Raw genomic sequence first — 15,222 nt, 5'->3', positions numbered from 1 at the left:
AATAAAGTGAATGGAATAAAGAATTTGTGTGTATAGATTTATTTGAGTATTCCTCAGATTATTCACCACTGGTAGCGTCTCTTCTGGGACTCTGGGAGAAGGCTATCGAGGGGCTGGACCCCCATAGCCTTCGGTAACCTGAGCTGATGGGAGGAGAGAAGCAACTCTTGATAATTTTCCTCTGACCTACACACACACACACACACACACACACACACACACACACACACACTGTGGTAGTTTGAATGTAATTGGTCCCCCATAATCTCTTAGGGAATGGCATTATTAGGAGCTGTGGCTTGGTTGGAGGAAGTGTGTCACTGTGGAGGTGGGCTTTGAGGTTTTCTATGCTCAGGATACTACTGAGTGAGTCAGTCAACTTCCTGCTGCCTGCAAGATGTGGACTCTCAGCTACTTCTCCAGCATCACATCTGCCTGCACGCCACCATGCTCCCTGTCATGATGATAATGGACTGAACCTCTGAAACTGTAAGTGAGCTACTCCAATTAAATGTTTTCTTTATTAGAGTTGCTGTGATTATAGTGCCTCTTCACAGCAATAAAAACCCTAACACACACACAGAGAGAGAGAGAGAGACAGAGACAGAGACAGAGAGAGAGAGAGAGACAGAGACAGAGAGAGAGAAAGAGAGAGAGAATAAATAAGTAAAATGTTTAAAAATAAAGCAAAAATGTGCTTATTTATATTTATTTTTCTGTGCTGGAGATGGCATCAAGGGCTTCTCACATGTTAGGCAATTACTCTGCCACTGAACTACATCCCTAGCCCCCTCCAAAATTCATCTTAGAACCCCATAAAATGGTATAAGAATCAAAGTTGAGCGGTGGTGGCGCATGCCTTTAATCCCAGCACTGGGGAGGCAGAGACAGGTGGATCTCTGTGAGTTTGAGGCCAGTCTGGGCCACAGAGCGAGTTCCAGGACAGCCAGGGCTACACAGAGAAACCCTGTCTCAAAAAAAAAAAAAAAAAAAAAATCAGAAACTTAGAGAGTTCTAATGAGGTCCTAAGGCTGGAGCACCAAGGACATTAGTGCCCTTAGATGAAGAGAAAAAGAGACTCCCTCCTTCCAACAGTCCCAGCCTCTCTCTTCCACATATGAAGGTCCAGTAAGAAAGCAGCCACCTCCTAAAGCCAGGAGGCTGGCTCTCAGCACACACATCTGCCAGCACTTGATCTCGTCCAACTCCACAACCATGAGAAAGTTTGTGCCCTGCCGCTCCCTGACCAAGACTGTGGTGCAGACCAGACCGTGAGCCCTGGTGTTCCTTGGCTTGTGGTGGCTTCACTGATCCCAGCTTTCATCTCTCAGCGGCCCCTCCTCCCTGAGGCAGAGTCTGTGGCAAATCTCCCTCTTCTTACGACACCAGTCAGCTTAAAGGCCACACACTAATCCAGTGGGACGTTGTCCCAGCCTCACCACAGCTGCCAAGATCCTATTTCTAAATCAGTCACGCACTCCGGAGACTCAGGTAGACATGAAGTTGGGCAAAGGGTGCTGATCAACCCGGTTCCTTCTTTTCCAGATGCCTGTTTTTGGCTAAGATTCCTCAGACTACTGAGCCCCACCCCCTATCCCCTCACCCACCCCACCTCCTCACCCACCCCTATCCCTCACCTCCCCCCACCCCCTCAACCCACCTCTATCCCCTCACCCACCTCCACTCCCTCACCAACCCCCACCTCCTCACCCACTCCCACCCCCTCACCCACATCCTCACCTGCCACCACCCCCTCGCCCACCCCTACCCCCTCAACCCACCCCCACCCCCTCACCCACCCCATTCCTTCACCCACCCCCACCTCTTCACCCATCCCCACCCCTCACCCACTTTTACCCCTCACCCCCTACCTCTCATCCACCCCCACTTTCTCACCCACCCCTACCTCCTCACTCACCCCTACCCTGTCACCCAACCCCACCTCCTCACCCACCCCTACCCCCCACCCACCCCATTCCCTCACCCACCCCTCTATCCCCTCACCCACCTCTACCCCCTCACCCACCCCATTCTCTCACCCACTCCCACCTCCTCACCCACCCCTAACCCCTCACTCACCCCTTGCTCTTGAACTTCCCTGGCAGAGGAAGCTACTAGGTCAGAGCTGCTTCTCTTGGTCATGGCTCTGCACATACGCAGCCCCTCTCCCAGCCTTTGATAACACCCCATTATTTTTACCAATTCATCCTGCAGCCCAGTTTCAGAGAGGGTCAAACGCAGTTACTGTCCCGAAGACACCCCCTTCCAGCCTGCTTCTCCCTGCAAAGCGCTTATCTTAGAAAATCTAAGCAGAATCTGCATTTATCTTGAGGATAATTGGAGTCATCTGCCAGGGTCTCTCTACCAAATGGCTCTGTTTGTCCCGGAGGCCCCTGCTTGACTCTCCGTGCAGCGCGAAGTAAGCTTGGGGCAGAGGGAAGCCACTGGCACTGTGAGAAGCCGTGCTCCCGAGTGTCAGCGACTGCCCCCAGGGACACTCAGGTGCTCCCCCTGCCCCCAGGGACACTCAGGTGCTCCCCCTGCCCCCAGGGACACTCAGGTGCTCCCCGAGTGTCAGCGACTGCCCCCAGGGACACTCAGGTGCTCCCCGAGGGTTAGCGACTGCCCCCAGGGACTCAGCACTTGTCATTCAGGTGTTCTCAGGACCTCAGGAGGCACTGGCCTCTTCTACACCTTCAATCCCAGGCAGGCAGGCAGGTCTCTGAGAGTTTGAGGCCAGTCTGGTCTACAGAGTGAGTTCCAGGCCAGCCAGAGCTACACAGAGAAACTGTGTGGGGAGGGAGAGGAGCGTACTGTCTCTTACTTGGAACCATACCGGGGCCTTCTCTGTTCCAGAAAGACAATGGAATACATTAGTAATGTCTTGTTTGCTTTTGCTCTGCCAAGCAAAAGCCTGGGAACCTTTGGGGAATTCACTTGACAAGCTAAGAACATGAGGCCGTGCCAGCACAGCCACTACCACGTGTATGCTGTTCCTGTGGCTCCCGCGCCTGGGGAGGCGTGACTGTGGAGTGTGTAGGCAACACAGAACTGTGTAGGTGTGGCCCTGGGGGGGCGATGAGGATGGGGGGTGGTGGAACGGTTCCATGCAGTGACTTTGCTCTCTATCTGTACTAAAGGTGTCTCTGCCGCTTCCCTTGAAGCAGACACCAGCAAGAGGATGATGAGAATACAAAGCCTGACAAGCCTATACTCCTCTTCCTCCCTCTTCCAGGGTGGCCTTGCAGCTCAGTTACACCTTTGTCACACAGCATAGACATCGTCACCAGTGTGTGAGGGACCGATGCTGCTTCGGGCACCATATTCCTGAGGAAGCATCCGTTTCTTATGCTTTAAAAATTCCCCCCAAAGGCCAACAAGATGGCTCAGAGGGTAAAGGCATTTGCTTGGTGTGGTGGTTTGAAAGGAAATGGCCCCCAAAGGGAGTGGCACTATTAGGAGGTGTGGCCTTGTGGAGTAGGTGTGGTCTTGTTGGAGGAAGTGTGTCACTGTGGAGGCGGGCTTGAGGTCTCATATAAGCTCAAAATACCCAGTGACACGGTTCACTTCCTTTTGCCTTCTGATCTAGATGTAGCCAGCAGCACCCTGTCTGCCTGCTCACCGCCATACTCCCAGCCACCATTTCCCCCTGCCATGATGATAATGGACTAAACCTCTGAGACTGTAAGCTACCACCTCAAATTAAATGTTTTCCTTTATAGGAGTTGCTGTGGTCATGTCTCTCTTCACAGCAATAGAAACCCTGACTAAGACACCAGGTGAAGAGGCCTAACTTAACATCAGTGCAGCCATGACAGGCTGCAGACTAACAATACTGGGACGAGGCCTCACTACTGCAATAACCAGGAAAAGCCACAAACTGCACCCTGTGGGGGACCAATCAGAATTGAGAAAAACAAGTACTAGATGCTCTGCTGTGGGATGTTCTGTATGGCAAATGTGTTGCTCTGATTGGTCAATAAATAAAACACTGATTGGCCATTGGCTAGGCAGGAAGTGTAGGCGGGACAAGGAGGAGAATAAAGCTGGGAAGTAGAAGGCTGAGTCAGAGAGACACTGCCAGCCTCCACGATGACAAGCAGCATGTGAAGATGCCGGTAAGCCACGAGCCATGTGGCAAGGTATAGATTTATAGAAATGGATTAATTTAAGCTGTAAGAACAGTTAGCAAGAAGCCTGCCATGGCCATACAGTTTGTAACCAATTTAAGTCTCTGTGTTTACTTGGTCGGGTCTGAGGCTGTGGGACTGGCAGGTGATAGAGATTTGTCCTGACTGTGGGCCAGGCAGGAAAACTCTAGCTACAATGCTCCAGAACATTAAGGATAGCTTATATCACTTGTATATAGGTCGCCAATTTCCTTGCATAAATGTCAGTACCAATGCCTGTTTGACAAGACTTCTGTGCCCCACTCCTGCCCAATCAGGAGTGCAATCCCCATCCGAATCTGGAATTCCCCTACCCCCCCCCCATTCCTTACTCCTTAAAAACCCTGCCGTAACTGAGCTCAGGGCTCTCCCTGATCCAACTGCTGTGTTGGAACAGACAGAGAGCCCAAGCTCGAGCTTGCAATAAAGGCTCTTTGCTTTTGCATATGAACTCAGACTCCTGGTAGTCTCTGGGGGGCTCATGACTCAGGCACAACACAGGCAAACCTGACAGTTGGAGTTCTGTCCCCAGAACCTGCAGTGGAGGGAGAAAACTGACTCCCAAAAGTTGAGAACCAATTCCCAGGATCCTTTGCCTTCCACATATGCTCTCTCTCTCTCTCTCTCTCTCTCTCTCTCTCTCTCTCTCTCTCTCTCACACACACACACACACACACACACACACACACACACACACACACAAAAAAAAAAATAATAATAAATTTAAAATTTAAAAAAAGTTCCTGAGGATCCAGGCATGGTGGCACATATATTTGGGAGGGGGAGTCAAGGGGATCAGGAGTTCAAGGTTATCCTTAGGGATGGATATATGAGTTCAAAACCAGCCTGTGCTACAGAAGATTGGACCCTGAACAAGTAAACAAGGAAAATCCTGATTTAAAAAAAGAAACAAACAAACAAAACCACTAACAAATCCAGCCATCAGTGACTCCAGCACTGAATGACTTGTTTTCTTTGCTTTGAGTTTACCGCTGGGCCGGCAGGGTCACCCTACCCACTGATCTGCAAACAGTTTATGTCAGGACTCAAAGTCTAACCCAGTGACAACAGAGAGCAGTACTCAGGGCCACTGAGCTCCTTTGAAGGGGAAAGGCCAGTCTCAATCACTGAAGCAGAAATTAAAACTGACTGCTTAAAATGATTTCTTTATACCGGGCATAGCAAAGGCAGGTGGATCTCTGTGAGTTCTAGACCAGCTTGGTCTACAAAGCGAGTTCCAGGACAGTCAGGACCTACATAGACAGATCCTGTCTCAAACAAACAAACAAAAATATCTCTTTACAACCTACTTTTTTGTTTTTCTTTTTGGTTTTGTTTGGTTTGGTGTTTTGAGACAGGGTCTCTCTTTGTAGCCCTGGCTGTCCTACAACTTGGTCTGTAGACCAGGCTGGCCTCAGACTCACAGAGACCCGCCTACTTTTGCCTCTCCAGTGCTGGGATTAAAGGTGTGTGCCACCACCACCTGGCTTACAACCTATTTTTTAAAGATATTTTTTATTTTTAATTATGCTTATGTGGGCTGGAATGAAGGCTCAGTGGTTGGGTTCAATTCCCAGAACCCACATGGCAGCTCACAACTGTCTGCAACTCCAGTTCCAGGGGATCTGATGCCCTCACACAGATGCCATGTGGGAAAAACACCAATGCACATAAAATAAAAATAAATTACAAGCATAGTGGTGGCACACGCCTTTAATCCCAGCACTCAGGAGGCAGAGGCAGGAGAATCTCTGTGAGTTGAAGCCCAGCCTAGTATACAAAGTGAGTTCTAGGACAGCCAAGGCTGTTATGCAGAGATACCTTGTCTCAAAAAAACCAAATAAATTATATAAAAATAAATTATGAGTATGTATGGGGACCTGTATGTGGTTGTGTGCATGCGTGCAGAGGCCAGAAGAGAGCACTGGGGAGCCTCCATCTGGAGTTACAGGCAGTTGTGAGCTCCCTAGTGTGGGTGCTGGGAACTGAACTCTAGACCTCTTCAAGAGTAGTAGACACTCTTAATCGCTGAGCCGTCTCTCTAGTACCTTTACTCTAGTCTTTATGGTTTATTTTTATTATTTTTTAATGAAGTTATGGTGGTTTGAAAAAAAGAAAACATGGCCCCCAAAGGAAGGAGCCCTATTAGGAGGTGTGGCCTTGTTGGAGTAGGTGTGATCTTGTTGGAGGAAGTGTGTCACTGTGGAGGTGGGCTTTGAGGTCTCATATATGCTCAAGATACCGCCCAGTGTTTTAGTCTACTTCCTGTTTCCTGCATATCAACATGTAGCAGCTACCTCTCCAGCACCATATCCGCCTGCATGCCACCATATCCTGACATGATGATGGACTTAAACCTCTGAACTGTGAGTCACCACAGTTAAATGTTTTCCTTGTAAGAGTTGCCGTGGTCATGGTGTCTCTTCACAGCCATACAAACCCTAAGACAGATGCGCATGTTGTGTGGATCTGTGTTGGTGAATACGCACATGAGTGCAGGTACCCAAGAAGGCCAAAGGAGGGCATCTGGTCTCCTGGAGCTGGAGCTACAGATGGTTGTGAGCTACCATGTGGATGTTGGGAACCAAACCCAGGGCCTCTGCAAGAGCAGCAAGTGTTCTTAAGCCCTGAGCCATCTCTGCAGCCCCTAATTTAAAAATAAAAATTTAAAGAAGGATTCAAAGAGTTTGGTTCTGATTGCTTAAGGGACAGAATGGTCCTTTACTGAGTGAGACAGGGAGCCTGAGAGATGAGCAGGCCCGGGGGGAGACAGGTCTATGGACTGGGCGTGTCAAGCCTGGGAAGGGGGTACAAATGGGGGTGCTGAAGAGCTGTCGGGCATGCTGGAGGTTCAGGGGGAGGAGGTTACCAAAGATGAAACCGTGGGAATTGCTGGGCATTGGTGGTGATCAGAGCTACAAGAAAGCACTTCTTTTTTTTTTTTTTTTTTTTTTTTTCCTGTTGTTTTTCAAGACAGGGTTTCTCTGTGTAACAGCTCTGTCTGTCCTGGAACTCACTTTGTAGACAGGCTGGCCTTGAACTCACAGAAATCTGCCTGCCTCTGCCTCCCGAGTGCTGGGATTAAAGGCCGAGAATGTACAAGAGTAACATTTTAAAGTTAATTTTGGTTAACAAAGAAATGTTAATGTCAGGGCTGGAGAGATGGCTCAGAGGTTCAGAGCACTGGCTACTGTTCCAGAGGTCCTGAGTTCAGTTCCCAGCAACCACATGGTGGCTCACAACCATCTATAATGAGATCAGGCATACATACAGGCAGAACACTGTATACATAATAAATTAATAAATCTTTAAAAAAAAAAAGAGAGAGCCGGGAGGTGGTGGCGCACGCCTTTAATTCCAGCACTCGGGAGGCAGAGCCAGGCGGATCTCTGTGAGTTCGAGGCCAGCCTGGGCTACCAAGTGAGTTCTAGGAAAGGCACAAAGCTACACAGAGAAACCCTGTCTCGAAAAACCAAAAAAAAAAAAAAAAAGAGAGAGAGAGAGAGAAAGGAAAACAAATGTTAATGTCACACAAAGACACAGTGGCAAAGATCTCCACTAGGAGTTTTCAGAAAATCCAGCTCCTTTTTGCTGCCTGCCACCACCGCTGCTGAGGTCACAGGAGTGAGGCCTGTGTACGCTATGTAGCCTCTTACCTGTTGGCTGCCCTGTTGGGACTGGGGGGGCGGGGGCAACTCCTCTCCTAGAGTCCAAGACATCAAGAAGATATTAGACAGTGTGGGCAATGAGACGGATGATGATTGGCTCAACAAGATCGTCCGTGAGCTAAACGGAAAAACCATTGGGGATGTCATCGCCCAGAGTGTTAGCAAGCTCGAACGTGTGCCTGCCTGCTGGTGGGGCTGGGGCTGATTCTGCTGCCCCTGGCTCTGCAGCTCCTGCTGCTGCTGGTTCTGCCCCCATTGCAGCAGAGGAGAAGACAAGGAGGAGGAGGAGGAGGAGGAGGAGGAGGAGGAGGAGGAGGAGGACGTGGGATTTGGCTTGTTTTATTAAATCCCTGCTCTCATTGTAAGCATTACAGCTCAGATGGAAAGGTATCCCTGCAGCCAGGAGCCGAGGAATACCACAAAGTCACACCACACAACAAACCTCACTCGAAAGATTTATTGTGAAGGAAAAACAAAACAAAACAGAAGGACGTCTGCCTCTGCTCGGGCAGGAAACATCAGCAAACTGAACAGGATACAGGGCTTATAGAGTTTCTTGGGGTAGAAGGGGGCAGAACTTTCCAGGGTGGAGCTTTCCAGGGTGGAGATTGGTGGGCTCTCATGTCCAGAGCTTGGGCTTTTTACTCTATAGGGTGGGGGTGGGATCCAGCACTTAGGGTAGTTAGAGTGTTCTGTGGGTGGAACCTGGCAGTCAGAGGTCCATGGGGCAGAGGCCTGGCCACTCCTTTGGTTCGAGGGGCTTACACTCATGCCAGGCGGTGGTGGCGCACACCTTTTAATCCCAGCACCACGGAGGCAGAGCCAGGTGGATCTCTGAGTTCGAGGCCAGCCTGGTCTACAGAGTGAGTTCCAGGACAGCCAGAACTGTTACATAGAGAAACCCTGTCTCAAAAACCCCCCAAAATAATTAACAAATAAATAAATTCTTGCTCTGCTGCAAATAAAGCTTTTTTATGTTAAAAAAAAAAATCCAGCATCTGTGTATTTTGCCTTGTGTGTGGCTGGGAGTGGGACCTGGGACCTTTCATCTGCTGCGCTGGGCCATGCTCTACCCCTCCCTCCAACCCAGCCCCAGCTATTCTGAAAAAAATGTGACACACGCCGTAATGAATAGACAACTCTCCACTCTTGGTTCAGGTTCTTGCCCTTGAACCTGTTCATATGAGTGTCTCACAAGTGGGAAGACAGGTCCCGACTGCCCAGGCTACGGAGAGACAAGAGACAAGGTTCCCTGAACCCCAAGAATCAAGAGAACAGCCTGGTGGCCCAGTTACTTTGCTGTGATAAAGGACCCGGATAAAAGTGACTTAAAGGAGAGGGTTGACTTTAGCTCACAGTTCCAGAGGGATACAGTTCATCATGGTGGGGAGGACGTGGGGGCTGGCAGGGAAAGCATGGGGACAGGAGCGAGAGGCTGCATGGTCACCTTTTAAACACTCAAGAGATCCGAGATTCAAAAATGCATCCACGCAAGCGTGTGTGCTCAGCTGCCTTTCTTCATTTCCAGAGTGCAGCGTCACAGCCAGGAAATAGGCCCCGCCCACCTTGGCAGAGCTTCCTGCCTCAACTAAAGCAATGAAGATAATCTCCCCTAGGCATACCCGGAGGCCTGCCTCCCTAGGAACTCTATGTCTATCAAGTGGACAATACTCATCATGGACTGGGCAACACAGGTGCATCTATCTGCAAGACAGATCCTCCCCGGAAAACAAGTGGTACCAGGACACCTTAGCGTCCATCTGCCTTTTTTGAAACAAGGTCTCTCTGTGTAGCCTTGGCTAGTCTCAAGGTGACTATGGAGACCAGGCTGGCCTCGAATTCACAGAGATCCTCCTGTCTCTAGCTCCCTAAAGCTGCTGGTATCAAAGGTGTGCACCACCACACCTGGTCCTAGCTACTTGTTCTTTTTCTTTCTTTTTGGTTTTTTTTTTTCCGAGACAGGGTTTCTCTGTGTAGCTTTGCGCCTTTCCTGGAACTCACTCTGTAGACCAGGCTGGCCTCGAACTCAAAAATCCGCCTGCCTCTGCCTCCCAGTGCTGGGATTAAAGGCTGTGCTACTGCCTAGCACACATTTTTTTCCCTCTAAGGCGGGGTCTTATGTAGCCCAAGCTGGAACACACACACACACACACACACACACACACACACACACACACACAAAACAAACAATGAATGCGATGCTAAAGGTAGTAATAACATGACAATACTGCTCTGGGGGGAGGGGTTGTTTTTGGCGTTTGCTCGCTTACTGTGTGGTTGACATGGCTGAGGTTTTCTGTGTTCTGGTACCTGACTAGGGCTCTTCCTCCTTGTCCCACTTCCTTTGAGGAACTCCATCCATTTTGTGTGGTTGGCATGTATGTGTTCTAAGACTGCCAGCCAGAGCCCCTCTCCCCAGAGGCCTAAGAGATGGACTGTCAATCTGGGAGATGATGATGTGACATTGTTGCTACTGGAGCCATCTTCCACTGCTGCATGGAGAGGAAGACCCACTCTGGGGCAAAGAAGATGGACTTCACAGGAAGCCCTGGTCCCCAGTGTTGCCGCCATATGTCCATCCCTGGAGGCCCCAATTGTCTTGACTAAAACCAAATGCAATTGATGGGTACTTCCAGGAGCTGGGACAGCAAGCTGGAGGGGCACTCCCTGGGGAGGGCCTTCTTGCTGAGCTACAGAGCGGCCGAGAGCAGAAGTACCCAGTGTCCACATCCTTTGATCAGGACCCACTTTCTCCAAAACCAGCCCAAGACACTCCCACAAGACTAATCCAGCTGGGTGTGGTGGCACACACACCTTTGCTCACAGTGCTGGTAAAGTAGAGGCAGGTGGATCTCTGACTTCAAGGCCAGCCTGGTCTACGTAGAGGGTTCCAGAGGTACCTGGTGAGACTCTGTCTCCAAAAAATGGAAAAGAAAGAAGGAAGGAAGGGAGGGAAGAAGGAAGGAAAGAGGAAGGGAGGGAGAGAGGGAAGAAGGAAGGAAGGGAAAAAGGAAGGAAAGAAAGAAAGAAGGAAGGAAAGAAAAGAAAGGGGAAAGGAAAGAAAGGAGAGGGCTGGAGAGATGGCTCCATGGCTAAGAGCAAGTCCCTAGGTTCAGGGGACCTAGGTCGGTTACTGGCACTCACATGGTTCAGTTCCTGGCACTCACACAGCCAATCAGGAACCAATGCATGTGACTCCAGATCCAGAGGATCCAAAGCTTCCAGCCTCCACAGGCTCTCTCTCTCACACACACAAGCACACACACACACACACACCCCACACCCCGCCCACACATGAGTAAGAATATTTTTTTAAGCACTAATCGGTTCCTAAGAGCCTTGCCTTAACCACCTGTCTGGCTTCCAGAGTTTGGTTCGGCAGCCCACAGGTCCACACCAGATGCCAGAGCCAGGGCTTAAAAACAAAACATGTTCCTTAGATTCTTTCACTCCAAGGGGTCCGTGCACATCTGGAAAATCTCACCAGCGCAGATGTGCGATGCTATTTACTCATTTTTGGCCTTTCTCGCCTACACTATTTACCCTTTTTGGCCTTTCTCGCCAAATGAAGGCGAAACCACTGGACTGGAAGACACTGGGTGGGCAAATTAGCAGCGGGAAGCGACAGGCCCAGGGGGTAGGGAGTGAGGGCTGGGGAACAGGCCCTGAGGTCCCTCTGCCACACTCTCGGACTGATAAACTTGAGGATACCACGAAGGGACCCCGCAGACGCCTCAGCCTCTGAGCACTTGTCATGGCCATGGGGGGGGGGGGGGGGGGACTGCGCTCAAGGCTGGTGGTTGGTTCTCCGGACTCACCTAGCTTCCTAAACCGCAGCAGGGAGCCCGGCCTGAAATACGTTTCTGGGTCGCATCTGAGGACCTCTGAGCATCTGTGATGCCTTCAGCCTGAGGCTTTCCCAGACTCCACACGGGAACTGGCTGTGCCCTGGCTCGGAAGAGGCAGCGCCAGGTGCCAGGTGGAACATTCGAGCAGTTGCTGTGTTAAAAGCAGTGCAGGGATCGCTAACTGCGATCCGAGCAGCAGGAAGGCCCTCCTGGAGTGCAGCTGGAATAGGGGTCCTTGAGTCTCAGCCCTAGCAGAGTGGACTACCACGGAGCTGGGGGCAGCTGAGAAAGTTACCTACCTCGGTGTGTCTAAGCTGAATGTCTTCCCTCAAGCTGCCCCCCCCCCTTTTTTTTTAGTAAAGGTTAATTTATCCAGGACCAGCAAGGGCAGAGGCTGCCCTGGGGGCCATTACGGGTGAGATGAGGCCTCTGGTTTTTATTTCCTCAGCCCCCTTGGAGCAACTCTCGCCTTCCGTCTGAGGGTCTGTGTCTGTAAGTGGGGTTCCTTGGAGGCAGAGGAAGGTGCTGGTGTGTGTGAACCCCGCTGGTGCTCTTCTGCTTCCCAGACGGCAGGGAGTTCTGGAGTCAGGGTCACCCTTCTGTGTTGTCCTGAGCCCTGGGCAAGGGCTGAGTTTTTTGTACCGCTGAACCTACCCACTGGTCGTTGCTGTGCGGTGCTCTCACATGCCTAACCTGGAGCAGGACTCCCTGCAGTGAAGGGCAATCCCTGCGGAGCTAAGGAAGGGCCGGTGGGTTGTTTCCGCTATGGGCTCCTAGCCCAGCATTTCCATGCTCCCCCTTCTGTATGCTTGATTTAATTATTCCTTTGCTTTGTAGCCTGTAAAAATAATGGTCATACCACAGCTTCTTTTTAAAAAGGGGGGTGGGTGACTTTTTTTTCCAGGCAGGCTAAAATTGGAATATAAACCCTAACTCCTAATTCCTGGGACAGGGACTTTGATCCAAGCGTCAAGCAGCCACCCTGGTGACTGGTGTGGCCTGGTGACAGTCACAAAATATAAATATGGCTCTTCAGGGCTTATTCTTGTGACTATGTGGATGGAAGGAGACAGCCCCCCCCCAAAAAAACGGAGAAGTTCTGTGAATTAGGCACACACACCAAAGGTAAGTCCTGCATTCCAAAAAACAGTTCAGCTTCCAGGCTGAAGAAATACCATCTGCCCAGGCACAGGAGTGTGAAGAGGTGTGACATGTTCGGAGCAGTCATACATTTATTCATTCAACAAATATTTACCCAGCACCTGTTATGCTCCAGACGTGATCTCAGGCTGGATGTACAACTGTGAAGAACACAGGCCCTGCCCTGGGAGAGCTGACATTCAGAAGAAACACAACAACAAACAGGTGGGGGGGGGGGCACAAGCCCCTTAGATGCCCAGAAAGCCTTGGGAAGGGAGGGCACTATGTGTGACTGGGGAGGGTCAGTCTTGCCAGTCCCACAGGGTCAGGGAATTGGGTCTGAGATAGGAGGAGCATCTGAGCAAGGGCCTGCCAGAAAGCACTGGGATGTGGGGGCCTGCTGAGGTGCCTGAGTTGGAGCCAGGAGGCTGAGGACTTGCAGGATTCCACAGGCTCTCAAGAAAGCAGGGCTGGCTTTCTGTGGGGGTGGAGGGTAGGCAACACTGGGTCCACCTAGAGGCCTCCTCGGAGAGGAAACTGGCGAGTCAGGGCCAGAAACACCCGTCATCCCCCCAGCACACTCCAAGCACAGGACGAACCCACACACCCATTGTACAAAGTGGGAAACCGAGACATCCTCAAGAAGACATGGCCATAACACTAAGTGTGGGACCAGGGAGTGAACACCACGAGCCACGCCTGGATGAGTGCTCCGTGGAGAAATGCAGTGACGTGGCCTCAGTGGCTTCTTTTCCAAACATGATTGGAAAGAAAAGAAAAACCCACCTCCCCCATTAGATGGAGGGAGTTGGAGATTCTAGTCAATGTTACCTAGTCAACCGTACAAAATGCAAGCCTCGCAGGGTTACTCGGTTACTGAGGAGATGAACCCACGGCATGCAGGATGCCTGCAGAGAATGTGCCTGGAGGTGCAGGGAGCATGAAACACATTTATCAGCATAATGATTTGTGTGAGGCTTGTGCTATTATTTCTCTTTAGTGCAGGAACTAGGAGCAAAGAGAGTTACAGAAATAAGTCTATTTTGTTTGATTGATTTTAGATTTATTTATTAATGTTTGGCCTGCATGGATATCTGTGTACCACAGGTGTGCCTGCTGCTCTCAGAGGCCAGAAGAGGGCACTGGATCCTCTGGGACTGGAGTTACAAATGGCTGTGAGCTACATGTTGGTGCTGGGAAATGAACCCAGGTCCTCTACAAGAGCAGCCAGTGCTTTTAGCCAGTAAACCATCTCTCCGGCTCTTGCTTTATGGTTTTGTTTTTAATTATGTGTATATGCCTGTGTTTCTGCATGGGTTTGTGCACATTGAGTACAGTGCCATGGAGGCCAGAAAGGGCTTTGGATGACCTCGATCTGGAGTTACAGGTGGTTGTGAGCCTTTATGTCAAGGGCTCTCAACCTGAGGATTGCCCCCTGACGGTCAAACAACCCTTTCACTGAGGTCACTGAGGACCATCTGCATATCAGATATTTACATTATGATTCATAACAGTAGCAAAATTACAGTTATGAAGTAGCAATGAAGTAATTTTATGGTTGGGGGGTCCCCACAACATGAGGAACTGTATAAAGGGGTTACAGCATTAGGAAGGTTGAGAACCACTGCTCCATGTGGGTGCTGGGAATTGAACCCAGGTCCTCTGGAAGAGCAGCCGGTGCTTTTAACTGCTGAGCCATGGAACCATCGCTCCAGCCAGGTTGTTGTTTGTTTGTGGTTTTCAGGGGACATTGTCTCACTATGTTGTTCAGGATGGCCTCCAACTCTTGGCCTTAAATAATCCTCCTGCCTCAGCTTCCTGAGTGGCTGGAACACTGTACCTGAGATTCCCTCTTCTTTTTAGTGTTTAGAACAGTGCTGGGAACCCAGTGCCTTGCAGTGCTGAACAGGCTCTACCACTAAGCTCCCAGCCTTTATCGCGATTTGCTGTTGTTGTTGTTTATTTTTGTTTTCTTGAGACAGGGTCTTACCGTGCAGCCCTGGCTAGCCTTGAACTCACTGTATACTAGGCAGGCCTCAAACTCACAGAGATATGCCTGCATCTGCCTCCCAGTGCTGGGGATGAAGGCTTGTGCCACCATTATAACCCAAGACTTTGTTTTTGAGGTGGGGGTCTCAAGTATCCCAGGCTAGTCTTAAACTCCCTATGTAGCCTAGGATGACCTTGAACTTCTGATGTGCCTGCGTTTGCCTCCCAGATGCTGGGATTAGAGATATGTGGTGCCGAGGACCAAAACTCAAGGCTTCCTGGATGCTAGGCAAGCACTCTACTGGACTACATCTAGGATTCAGATTTCCCCTGCTTTTTACAAAGCTTTTCTCTGGTTTTTGTTTTGTTTTGTTTTCTTGTTTCTGAACAGTGATCCATCAAGCATCA

General features: G+C 50.3%; 1 pseudogene; it reads left to right on the top strand.

Moving 5' to 3' along the window:
* The first annotated feature begins 1,215 nt into the window (after positions 1-1,215).
* On the top strand, positions 1,216-8,183 carry LOC131897122 (large ribosomal subunit protein P2-like; annotated as a pseudogene).
* The last annotated feature ends 7,039 nt before the right edge of the window (positions 8,184-15,222 follow it).

Source organism: Peromyscus eremicus, chromosome 20 (genome assembly GCF_949786415.1).
Source record: "Peromyscus eremicus chromosome 20, PerEre_H2_v1, whole genome shotgun sequence".
NCBI lineage: Eukaryota > Metazoa > Chordata > Mammalia > Rodentia > Cricetidae > Peromyscus > Peromyscus eremicus.
Note: the sequence above shows the minus strand (reverse complement) of the source record. Positions and strands in the feature narration are given on the sequence as shown.